Source organism: Candoia aspera, chromosome 2 (assembly GCF_035149785.1).
Source record: "Candoia aspera isolate rCanAsp1 chromosome 2, rCanAsp1.hap2, whole genome shotgun sequence".
Lineage (NCBI taxonomy): Eukaryota > Metazoa > Chordata > Lepidosauria > Squamata > Boidae > Candoia > Candoia aspera.
Genome location: NC_086154.1, coordinates 143,727,686 through 143,739,586, shown reverse-complemented (window position 1 = coordinate 143,739,586; position 11,901 = coordinate 143,727,686).

Sequence of the window (11,901 nt, the reverse complement as noted above, 5' to 3'; positions counted from 1 at the left end):
CAGAAGGTTCCCCTAACTCCTAGGCACCTCTCCTACCTTAGTTAGAGGAAAAAAATTATCCTTCCCAGATTTGGATGAAGATTACGAAGGCCAGCATTTAAACACAACGAACAACAAGCTGGGTTGGGGATGAGAGGAGGCTTTTGCCCCAGTTCTCTGATACTGGGGTTCTAGTTCTAGCACCCTCCTGGTCCACTGAAATCTATCGAATTTATTTCCAAGGCATTTGGCTTTTTATTTACTTGTTATGTCCTGCTGTGTAGATATCTCTACCATCTTCTCCTAAAAACGCCTAGAATTCCCAGCATAGATAGCGTGATCATACAGTATATATTTGGAGCCCTTTCCATAGAAATGTGTACTATACAGCAGTCTTATAAAATAGAAAGAAACCTCAAGAAGGCAGTGGCAAATTACCTCTATACACTTGTGAAGAAAATTGCATAGATATGTCCTTGAAGTCACCAAGAGCCAACTGTGACTCACTGGACAGTTGATATCCTTTATTAGGTCTAGTTTGTACAATAAGGTAAGGTACAATGGGGCTTGCTTAATTTTGGCTTAGCATATTCTTAGCCACGGTAGCTTATAAACCATGGTTTGTGGCTTGGTGTGTTTTATCAATCTAGGCAACTGTAGTTTATCCAAGTATAATAAATACAATTGTGACTTTGTGCAACCTGTAAACCCAGTCACAATAACTGGGGATTGCAGCAATGCCTGGCTGCAGATATCAAAGCTAAGCTGTAAGATGATTTGTTCAGCTCAGGCTTAAGGTGTGTGAATCCAGGCTATGTGGTTTGTTGAACATAGCTTATAATAGGAGCTGGTAATGTGAGGCCATAGGGCCACATAGGGTCTCTAAACCCCCAATCTCCCTCAGACCACCAGTTTATAATCAGTGGCACGGATTTCACTGTTTTAAGGCAGGAAATCCATCCTGTAAAGTCAGCTTTAGAGCAGTGTTTCTCATCCTTGACAACTTTAAGATGTGTGGACTCCCAGCATTCCCCAGCCAGCTGAGGAATTCTGGGAGTTGAAGTCCACACATCTTAGAGTTGCTAAGGTTGAGAAATATTGCTTTATAGTGTTTAGAGCAGGGCTCCCCAAAGTGGTCAGTATTGATCCCCAAGGGTTGGTGGGACTATCCATTATTGTTCTTAATTAAAGTAGTATTTAATAAATTATTTTCATATAATACATGTTTGGGGGTCATTGAACAATCTGAAACTTCATGAAGGAGTCAATGAGTTAAAGCGTTTGGGGACCCCTAATTTAGAGCAATAACCAGGAACCCTCTCTGCTAAACTCCCTCCAAATTTCTGAGAAGAAACACTAAAAATCATAATCTTCTCCATGTAGATGACCCAGTTTGCCTGCTTTTTATAACTGCCCCCCTCCACCACAAAGTTCAATTAGGTCCCCTAGCTACCAAAAATATTGTGCTTCTCAACGTTAGGTTTTAGCACAATGTGTAAAGCCAGACTTATTTTAAAAAAACATCATTATACTTATGTTATAGCAGGTTAGGAAAATTTTTCTGAGTTAGGCATTGAAACTTAGCCTCCCAAAGTGTTTGTGGCACTCAATTTTAGCTTGATTTGGATTTGGGGTGAGGAGGAGGTTAAAGGTGAGAAAAGGCATATTGTATCTCATAGGAGGAGGACATGCACTTTATCTCCCTCCAAATTCCCAAATCAAGCCCAAATTGCTCCCCAGGAAATTGACAGTTTTGTAATGAATTTCAGTACTGCAATTGTGGGGTGCTGCCGTAATGCAATGCGTGACTTTGTTCTGTAGTCACTTTCGCCTAAAGCTTGCCTGTGAGTTCATAGTTTTGCAGAGGTTTGAGTTCATCCTGTGCTGAAATTTGTTTCTCCCTTTCTCAAAAGTTTTTGCCCCTGCAAAAGAGGCTTCTGTTGCTCACCTTTATTCTCAGGTTGTTTGACATACTATTGAAAATAAGTCCTCTCTAGACTGAATGGGAACTGATAGGGGAAAAAAATGCAGAAAAATGTCTTCTCCGTGGTATAGATGATTCCAGTGCTCCCCAGTTATAGTTCTAACACTACAGTGACTCCTTGTATTCATCCATAAAATAGGCGGTAAGTCCAGACTTCGCCTTAGTCTCAAGATAGACCTATTGAATGTGGGACTTAATTTAATCTTAACTGACTTCAAAGAGTTCTGGTCTAAGCATGGCCAAATCTGAATCCATCCCATTCGAACTTTATTTTTCTTTCATGTTGTGAATTAAAGATGTTCCCAGTTTCCAGTTACAGTTTTTTTGTTTTGTCAAATGCTTATTTGTACATGCACCACATTTGAAATATCACTGTCAGAAAAATTAAACATCCTCAAGCAGGTTCCCCTTTTATATGAAAGATTTTGCAGTCTTCCTTTTGAACAGAATATTTTCCACCTTGGAGACTAATGCTCCGCAGGGCAGTAGTATAAATTGGAGTTGAGACTGAGTGTCCTGCAGCCTAAGGGAAAAATGCTGTTAGTTGATGGGTTGAGAACAGCTATAGGATTAGCAGCACAGCCCTTGTGTGGATTGCAAACACCAGCCAGCTCTCTGTGGCTGAAAGTGACTACACATACAAAATCCCTCCATCCGCAAGGAAATCCTTGAGAAGTACACTCTTTAAAACCCTACTGATCTCAGCGCAGAAGTGTTGTGCACTAGAGACATCATCATGCTTACCTCTATTTTATGCACTTAAAAACATCCATGTAATCCCTTCTCATCCATGTGTTGAGGGTTGTGTGCCAGTCACACAATTCAATAAATCATAGGGGAAGGCCCCTTTTTGGCATTTCCAGTGTGATGTTACAGGAGCAACCCAACTCATTGTTCCCAAACACAGTGGCTTTTACTTTGATGAAGAGGTAAGAGTGCAAAAGCGATGCACACTTCCTCAGGTTGAAATCCATAAAGGGTTTTATTCTCAAGCAAGTATACATAGAGTAACACCCTTACCTTGAGCATCCATGTGAAGGTGTCAGCTGCAAGGGACTCCTCTGGGATTTATATCTGAAAACGGAATTTACTATGAAATTTATATGCACATCATTGCTCCATTAGTGTTGAATTGTACTGCATAAGATAGGACAATGAGAAAGGTATAAGCATCATAAGATAGGGAAATTCATTTTGGGTGAGAGGGATTGAGAAAGAGTGATTCTACAAGGTAACTAAAATCTAGGGCTAGAATTGTATTTTTTTTTCTCTTTGCAAAATCTGTAAATTTGGAGAATGCAGAGGCAGTTATTCTTTTGAAATCCCTCTTGGCTAGGTCTGCAATTTCCTTTTCTGAGAAGCCTCTTTCTGCTAAGAAATAACATTGAATCAATGTTTACTAGTGACATATTCCTTTGGTGGTCTTCTTACCAATAAATAGGTTTGGTAAGTGTTTAAAACATTGCAGAAACCTGCACATTTGTGACCAGGAATGATCAGTGGAAAGAATTATACACTGGGGCAAGAATGCCTTTATCACACATTGTATTGTGTTTGGAAATGGAAATGAAATATCATAGGTCTTATGTTTCCAGCAAGTAATAGGTTTAGATTTAGATTTAGATTTAGATTTAGATTTAGACTTAGACTTAGATTTGGATTTGGATTTTCTATGGAACATTTCTGGCACCCAGAAAAGTCTTGTATGATTGGGCTAGAAACTCTGTTGGTCTCAACACGGAAAGTGCCAAAATTCTGGTACTTTGGCAAGGTTCATCTGGGTCAGAAAGTGGAACAACAGAAGGCAGAGCATAGTGCTAGCCAAATAGATCCTCCATTTAATTGCTGTTTAGGAAGACCAAGCCTTCCTTCATGTTTTTGTCAATTGTACCAAACTGAAAATGTACCTAGCTTCTTCTTCTTATAGTTCTTACCTTGGAGAAGAGGAAAATCAAAAAGCCCCCTTGCTTACCACCACAGGATAATGGCTGCAATGTATCTGGTCCCTTTTAAAAGCAGTTCTGCCCACCTTGTAATCCACCAAACCAAATGAGTCAAACCACCAATTATACCTCTCCCTTAAGGTCAGTCTTCCCATTTTTGCAGCCATCTATAGTAGTAGACTGCCTGATTTGATGAGTACTCAACAGGCCACCATATGTGGCTGATGGGTTTATACTCCACATAGTGGGTCTAAAGCTGTGCAGGTCTCCCCTAAAGCCTTGTCTGTATTTGCAACCTAGAGAAAGGGTCACCAGTCTGGAGTTTTCTAAATATTTGGCGTATAATTCATGGCCATTCAACCTGCAGCTGGGGCTGTTGCAGTTGCAGTTTAACATTTCTGGAAGGTGCTAGCCATGACCTCAAGCCATCTGGCTTCTGCTTTAAAATACATTATCTACAGGAAGCACTAATAGCATGTGAATTCTTTTTCTGTGGCTATGATATTATTTCCTTATTTATTTGGAACTATTTATGTAGAGAATACTCTCAAGAGAACCTTGCCTCAAGGGGCTTACAGTCCAAAGAGATACAGGAAGTGATAGGTGAAGTAGGAGAATGAATGTATTGAATACGCAACGGAAAATAGCTGATAATTTAAATTATATTTCTTGTGGTTTGGATACTAAAATATGTTCTATATCCTAAGATGCAAGATCTACAGGGTTGGTCCAAAGATTTCTTGGGAAACAAAAGTTTTAAGGAAGGATTTAAAAGAAGTAATGGAGTTAATTGCATAATGATGTTCAGGGAGGCAATGGAAAATGGGGAGATTTATTTCAGAAAGCAGACCTTTTTATAGCTACATACAGGTCACAGGAAGGGAAGTGTTTGAATGTAAGAACAGGCTTACAGTAGGTGGGCAACCTAGGCAACCTTGGCTGATCCCTAAAAGTTAACCAGAGTTGGTCCTGATTAGTACCTGGATGGGAAACCCAAAGAAATTCCAGGGCTGTATGGTAGTTGAGAAAGGAAGGAAGATGTGTACATACAAACACACACACACATGCACACTAGAAGAAGGCAGTGAGAAATACAATTGTGTCCACGTAATCTTCAGGAATTGAAGTCAACTGGAAGAAAACTTTAGTTCTTTTTTGTTTGTTTGTTTTAATGAAGAGTTTAAAAAGGGTAAGGCCATGTGGGGCTTTGAAGGTAAGGAGAAAAAGCTTGCGTGGGATCCAAAGCAAACAGGCAGCTAGAAGGGCCATTTCAGGAGAGGAGTCCTGTGGTCAGAAGGACAAAAGCAGGATCATTCAGCAGCACATATTGGTTGAAAGTGAGATGATGGTAAAACACTGAAAAAGCAAAAGCAAAAAAAAGAGATTAGAACTGTTAAGGTGAGAAATGATCAGGGCATGAAGGAGAATTTCAGTGAAAGGAAAAGCAAGAATATTATATGTCTGTAATGCTATCAACTCGGTGCACAGCCTCAGGGCTGCAACTAGGGTCTGTGTCACCTGGGGCAAACATGGATTCTGCGCCCATTTTGGCGCCCCCCCCAGCACTCATTTTGGCACTCCCCCCAGCGTGGCATCCAGGGCACATGCCCCGCTTGCCCCCCCAGCTGCGGCCCTGGGCCCCCCATTTATATGAACCCCTAAAACCTTGGAGTTTAGCCCCAAGAGTCTGGAGTTTAGTCTTGGAGTTTAGCTCCAACAGTTGCTTTCAGATCGTAATTTTAAATATGACAGGAGGAGGAAATAATTAAATGCAGAAGGAGTTACCATATTGAGTATATTTGATCGATTTAATTTTGATCATATTTAAATTGAATCAAGTGCAGTTTTTGAGCTTAGCTCCACCCACTTTGGGAATGCAGCCCCCAGCCTAATGCTCAAAGGCCAAATGTGCATCTCTGGTGGAATAATGGGCTTAATTGAAAGGCAAAGAGGAATAAAGAGGCAGAAGGAAAACATAAACTTCCATGGCTGATCGAAAAAGCAGAGAGTGGCCTTGTGGATGATAAGAAGAATGAATGTGGAGGGGAGCTTCACGAGGAATGTGATCTTGGAAATAGGGGGTGTGAGGTGATGAAGAAGCATTGAAGCAAAACATATACTGTACAATATTGGAGATGTAGGATTGGGTGGAAGGTGAAATATCTTCTTTGATAAACTAGGGTTGTGTGCCTTCCTGTGATGCCTGAAAGCTGTAGAAGGAATAGTCCAGGGACAGCCTTCTAGGGGAAACAATAAAGGACCGTGAAGGACCCAACTTAATTGAGGTCAAGAAGTGTAACAGCGTCCTTATATCAGATGACTGAAAAAGCGAGTACAGTAGACAGATAGAAAGAGAAGTAAGCAATAGACCTAGGTTAATGTTAATCCTATGGCACTATGTAGGAGAAGGAGATGATGGGGTTGAATGATAGAAGGTTGATGTTTCTTTGTGTAACCCTTTTGTCTTCTTCCCCACTCTTACCTGCTGCCTGTCATTTATTATATGTTAGAATAAATATGTGCTGGCAGAAGTGAGTGGGTGCATTCCCTCACTGCCATATTTACATTTTTAACTTGTTATTAGACACACGTTCTCAAATTAGACATTGTTCTCAAAGAAAAATGATCTTGCATAACCTTTTGCTGTGTAAGAATCTTAGCCCAACAGCTTTAATGTTGTCTATTCTATTTTGCCACAGCTTGATTCCCTCAAAGGTGATCAGGTCTCATTGCTGCCTAGAACACCTCTAAGAATTGGCCATCCAGCCTGATTTAAAGCCTCTAATGTAGGAGGGTTCATTACTTTACAGGACTGAGCTGAGGGATGAATGGATGGATGGACAGAGATCCTTAAATTCTTTACAAAGCAGTTACTAGGTAAGCCTTGGTAGGAAGGATTAATAATACATTTGCCAAATAAGGTGGATTTGCAGGAATATTTTGGAGGGCCAGAAATCCTGGGTTTCTTTCCATACTCATTTGAACATTGACACACAAGGAATTGCATACTGTTGTAATGACTGGCCTCTGCTGGCCAATGTATTCTCTTGCAAGGTTTTTTTTTTTTGCTGTCAATACAACTGCTTCGCACCACTGGGGTCGGGAATTATATCATGACCCATGAGTGCTGCTGAAGCTAACTCAACCAAATCCCCATATACTTTGTAGGTTCTTATCCTACAGAACTCATAATTCCTATTCAGAAATGTCTTGAATACTGCAATATTGCAAACACAAGTTATGGCAGCATCAACCTTATCCAAATTCCTTCTCAGAAATTTTTCATGTTTGCAGTACTATTTTCCAAGCCAAGCATGAATGCAAAAATGCAGATATTTGAAGAAAATGTACTAAAATGACGTGTACATGGATAAAAACAATGTATTTAAAGTGCATATATTTGAAAAAATGTGTGCAGAAGAAAAAAAATAACTCAGGAAAATGTGCTTACTATTACCTATGAAATTTCATGCAGGCTTTTTATGACAATAACAGGTTGATGCACAACCTGGGAAGAAAAAATCCCAAGGTTGGTCAAATGAAAAACTCTGTGAAATAAAACTTGACAAAGTTGCCCATCTCTCATTGCAGCTATTAGATAACAATCAAATAATAAATTAAGTTACAATTATGAATACAATTTAATTGTGAGATTATACCATTCAAATGGTAAAAGACTTCTGAGAGGGTTAAATAGTGGACCACGGATAGAAAAAAATAACTAGAAATTAGGGGAAATCTACCGTAGTCTAGAAAAGAGATAAAAATAAAAATATTTTGTTTTGTTTTGACATCCCATCCCATCCCATCCCATCCCATCCCATTCTTTTATTATTTTCAGGGCTTATATACCACTCCAATCAATACTGACATTAAGTATCTTTCAGACCTATTTTTGTAAATAAGGTTAAAGGTATACAATACTTACAATAAACTACATAATAAAGCACGTAATGCAAAGCCAGTTTAGTGCCAGAGATGAATAAAATATCATTAGTTCAATTAACCCACCCAAATTACAAGAAGGAACAGCTCACAAGATTTCTACTCCTACCACCTGCTGAAAAAGCCAGACTTGGTGACCTTTCATTCAAAAGACACACTTTCTAAGCTAGCTTGATTAAATGGTAAATAAATACTTCCCAGGCAGTGTCAAGAACTGAGCTTAATCTGCTGGATGAAAGGCCTATGTTTGACCCTTAAACTATTTTTTTTGATTATGTGCCATGCTGCCCCCAAATCTCTCATGATGACATGTTGTGGCCTTTGTGGGAGGAATGGAGGAGCCTGGTTTCAAGGCAGGAGAAAGGATGAATGCCTCTCTTTAAAAACTGGACTCTGCACCCCCAAAGGTATAGATATGGGGAAGGGGAGGGGTATATGTATTTTCTTCTCTATTCATTAGATTGATATCCCAGCTTTCCTTTGGGAGCTGAAGGTGATGTACATTCCTTATGTCCTTCCATTACTCCCCACCCCAACAATCCTGTAGTTTGGAAAGAGAATAGCCCAAAGGCATTCCATTAATTTCTGTGGTTGAGGGCAGATTTGAACCCATTTGTTCCATGTAGAGAGTAAGGCAGATGATCTTGACGGAGATATGCAGGAACCATTACCTAGGCACAAGGGGCTGAAACATTTTTTTAAGTTCAGAACAGCCAGATAACATTCAGAAGCAGTTCAGGAAGACAGCAGCAGCAGCAGCAGGAGGAAGAGGCACACCTCAATCAGACTTGCAAGATTCTGTTATTAGAGCCAATCTCAATAAAAGTAGTTTTAGCCTTCCTGTGATTTCATGGTCTGGCCTACCTGGTGGGCTGACACTCCAGTCCTAGTCTTTTGCCTCAGTCACAATGCCACACTGATTGGCTTGCTTCCTAATTTAAAGGGAGAAGGTTGGTTTATTCCCAACTGGGTGTTGCCAGGTATCTTCAAGCCTTCCAAAGCCCAGGCAGTGGGCCAATGATTATGCTGAAAGAAGGGAATTATGGGAGTTGAAGTCCAGCCCATCTGGAAGGCACCAGGTCAGGGAACTGCAAGTACCATAATCAGTGTCAATGCTCAGCCCATCAATTCCTGTTCTATAAATGCTGGGGCCTCTTTGGAGACCTTGGCAGCCACATTGATGGCTCAGTGTCCCCCCCTTCCCCAAAAGGCCCAGGTGTTCATTGGGGGGGCTATTTCAAACTCACTCTGGTTGTAATTGGTTCCAGACCCCAGCTGGCTGTTGCAGCATTGCATGGCTGGGGTGTTTAACCGCAAGGCTACAGAGCCTTGGCATGCATCCTGCTCCAGGAACTCCATCAAAGCGGAGAGACCGTCCTGGCCCTTTGGATCCAAATTCATTCCAAATGTTCCAATTATCAAGGCCTCCCACCAGCATCTTTTGGCTTCTTGGCTCCGGGACAAAAATCCACAGATGAGGAGAAACAAACATCCACGCCTTGCCCTGTCAGCATGCCAACACAGAGGCTGAGGCCCTGCAAGCCTGTCTGGGAAGAGGCCTTTGGCCTGGCAGCATCTGCTCCCCCCCCCCATTTCCATCACAAGTTTGGCGGAAGTGAATGCAAAGGTTCCCAGGCCAGGATATTTGGGGAAAGAACGCAAGGGGGGTGGGGCGTGCCAAAATGTCTTTTCTTCCAGATCATGGCCACAGTGTGGGAACAGGGGGAACAGCTCCCCTAGGATTGATTTATCCATTTATTTATGAAATCAATTTCTATTACAGGCCTCTCCTCCAGTTTTTAGTGTATAAAAACTCACGTGACTTGGGTGCTCGTGCGTAACCCTGCCATCTTTCCCATCCATATTCTCTTCTTTCTTGTCACAAAATCAGACCCATTAAGAGGGAGAGAAAGGAAAGAGGAACAACATCCTAGAATTCCCTGTAGCATCTGTTTGGCTGGAAGGATCCAAGGAAAATACGCAGACATCAGCTGTCTGGCTGCTGAAGCATCCTCCTACTTCCTTCTCCCACTGACTTTTTTGGGAATACTTTTTGTGTTTTAATCTCCCAGTGGCTGCAAAGGGAGGTGAAAAGAAGTTATGTCACCCAAGAATCAGCAGTTTTTCCTGTTTCAGGGTGATGTCTGGAAAACCCAGGGTCTTTATATCCATTCCCCCTATTTCCTAGTGAAGCAGTGGATGGCATGCACTCCATTATGGAAAAGGAGACTAGAAAAGACTTAGGTAAAAAAACAGGGCTTGCATTGGTAGGGCAGAAGATGACAAGAACGGCTTCCCCCACTAGATCAGTGGTTTCATTGTCCAGGGGGAGGGAACTATGCCAGTTCTGGAGCTGGTCTTGTTTTTTTCTCTGTTTGAAGGGCAGAGTTTGCAGACCTACAGCCCCTCTCAACAGCCTTTGTTTATATGGAACAAGCTCCCTTCTGAAATCTAGCTTTCAAGAAGCAACGGGAAGATCCTGTCACCTGGGTTGCTCTTTTGGTGACCATAGGATGGGACCAAAGAAGTTTGAAGACCTTGATCTTCTATCTGCATTTCAGTTTTGACTGATCTGCCCTGCCTCCTGCACAATTTCAGGCATTTTATGCCTGTGCATCCTAAATCTTCTGGCTCCAGACTTGCCCTTCACCTATTCCAAAATTCCACAGGATGACTCCAGCTTTGTGCTGGTGTCACCCCCAACCCTTTCTTGCCTGAGGTGTGGCTGGATTAGACCAAAACCACCAATTTGTCAGAAACGTGAGACAATTTACCATTCTAAACTGTACCTTCATTACTCCTGCATCAGCCAAGACATGAGCTCATGGGCTGAAATTGATTTAGTTTGTGGATACAAAGTCATTTGAATCATGGTATTTAATAGATCATTTGTATTTCAAGGAACAGCTTAAACAACAGATTGGGACTTTGGATATAAACCACTTGCCATTCTCTCTCTCATTTTTGTATAATTTGTCTCTTAACTCTGGAATTCATTCCAGAATATTTTCATCCATCACGATTACATTTTCTTCCCAGGCCCCCAGGGCTTCTTCCATTTGACCTTCTGCACTATTGTACCAAGAAATTTTGAAAATCCGTGTCTGTTCAATACTGATCTAGAAAGAATAGTACAGAAATGGATGGCATCAGACAATTAATAAAACTCTAATCTTATTTTGCTATCCCACGAGTTAACTTGAGGATTCTTAACCAGGATAACGCCTGCGCTGTTATCCTTTTAGCCCAAAAAAGGAGAGAACTCCTTAAATTAGACAAGACAAGAAAGGTAGTGGATCATTATGCCATAGATCAGTGTTCCTTAAAGTGTGGTCCTAGGACCCCTGGGGGTCCCACAAGGATCTCTCAGGAGTCCACAAAATCAATTTGCCAGCCTATGTTGAAATGTAATACAATATCAAAATCCTATCAGACGATTGTGAGAAGTGGTAGTGGCAGTGAATGTATCAATTTTAATTTTTAATATGGTAAGTATCAATAAATACAACCCATACAAACAAAAGCTCTTTTGGGGTCCTCCATAGTTTTAAAAGTGGGAAGTGGTCCTGAGAGAAAAAAGTTGAAGAAACACTGCCATAGATCATTGCAGTCTAAAAGAAAGAAACTGCTGAGAAACCACCCCTCTATTCCTTTCCTGATGTGAAGTGGCTTTTGATGCTGGAAAAGGATATTTATTTGATTCATATAGCAACCCATCTCATGTAATGATTCTGGATAGCTTACAGTGGTAAAATAACACAAAATGTAGTATAAAACACAATAAAATAGTACCTTTATAACAAGTTATCACAATGGTAAGGGTTGAGCTGTAACTCTCACCAGTTTCAGCCAGCACAACCAGTTATGAAAGATGATAGGCACTGGAGGTCACCAGCATCTGGAGATTATTCCTGAACCAGCTGTTTTCCAAAGAACCCTGTGCTATATTGAAAACCAGAATATTAACTAGTTATTCCCCTCTTTAATAAAGCCCGAGATTTCTGCCTTCTTCTCCCCAACCCCCATCCAAACAATGGGGCTAGAAACAGG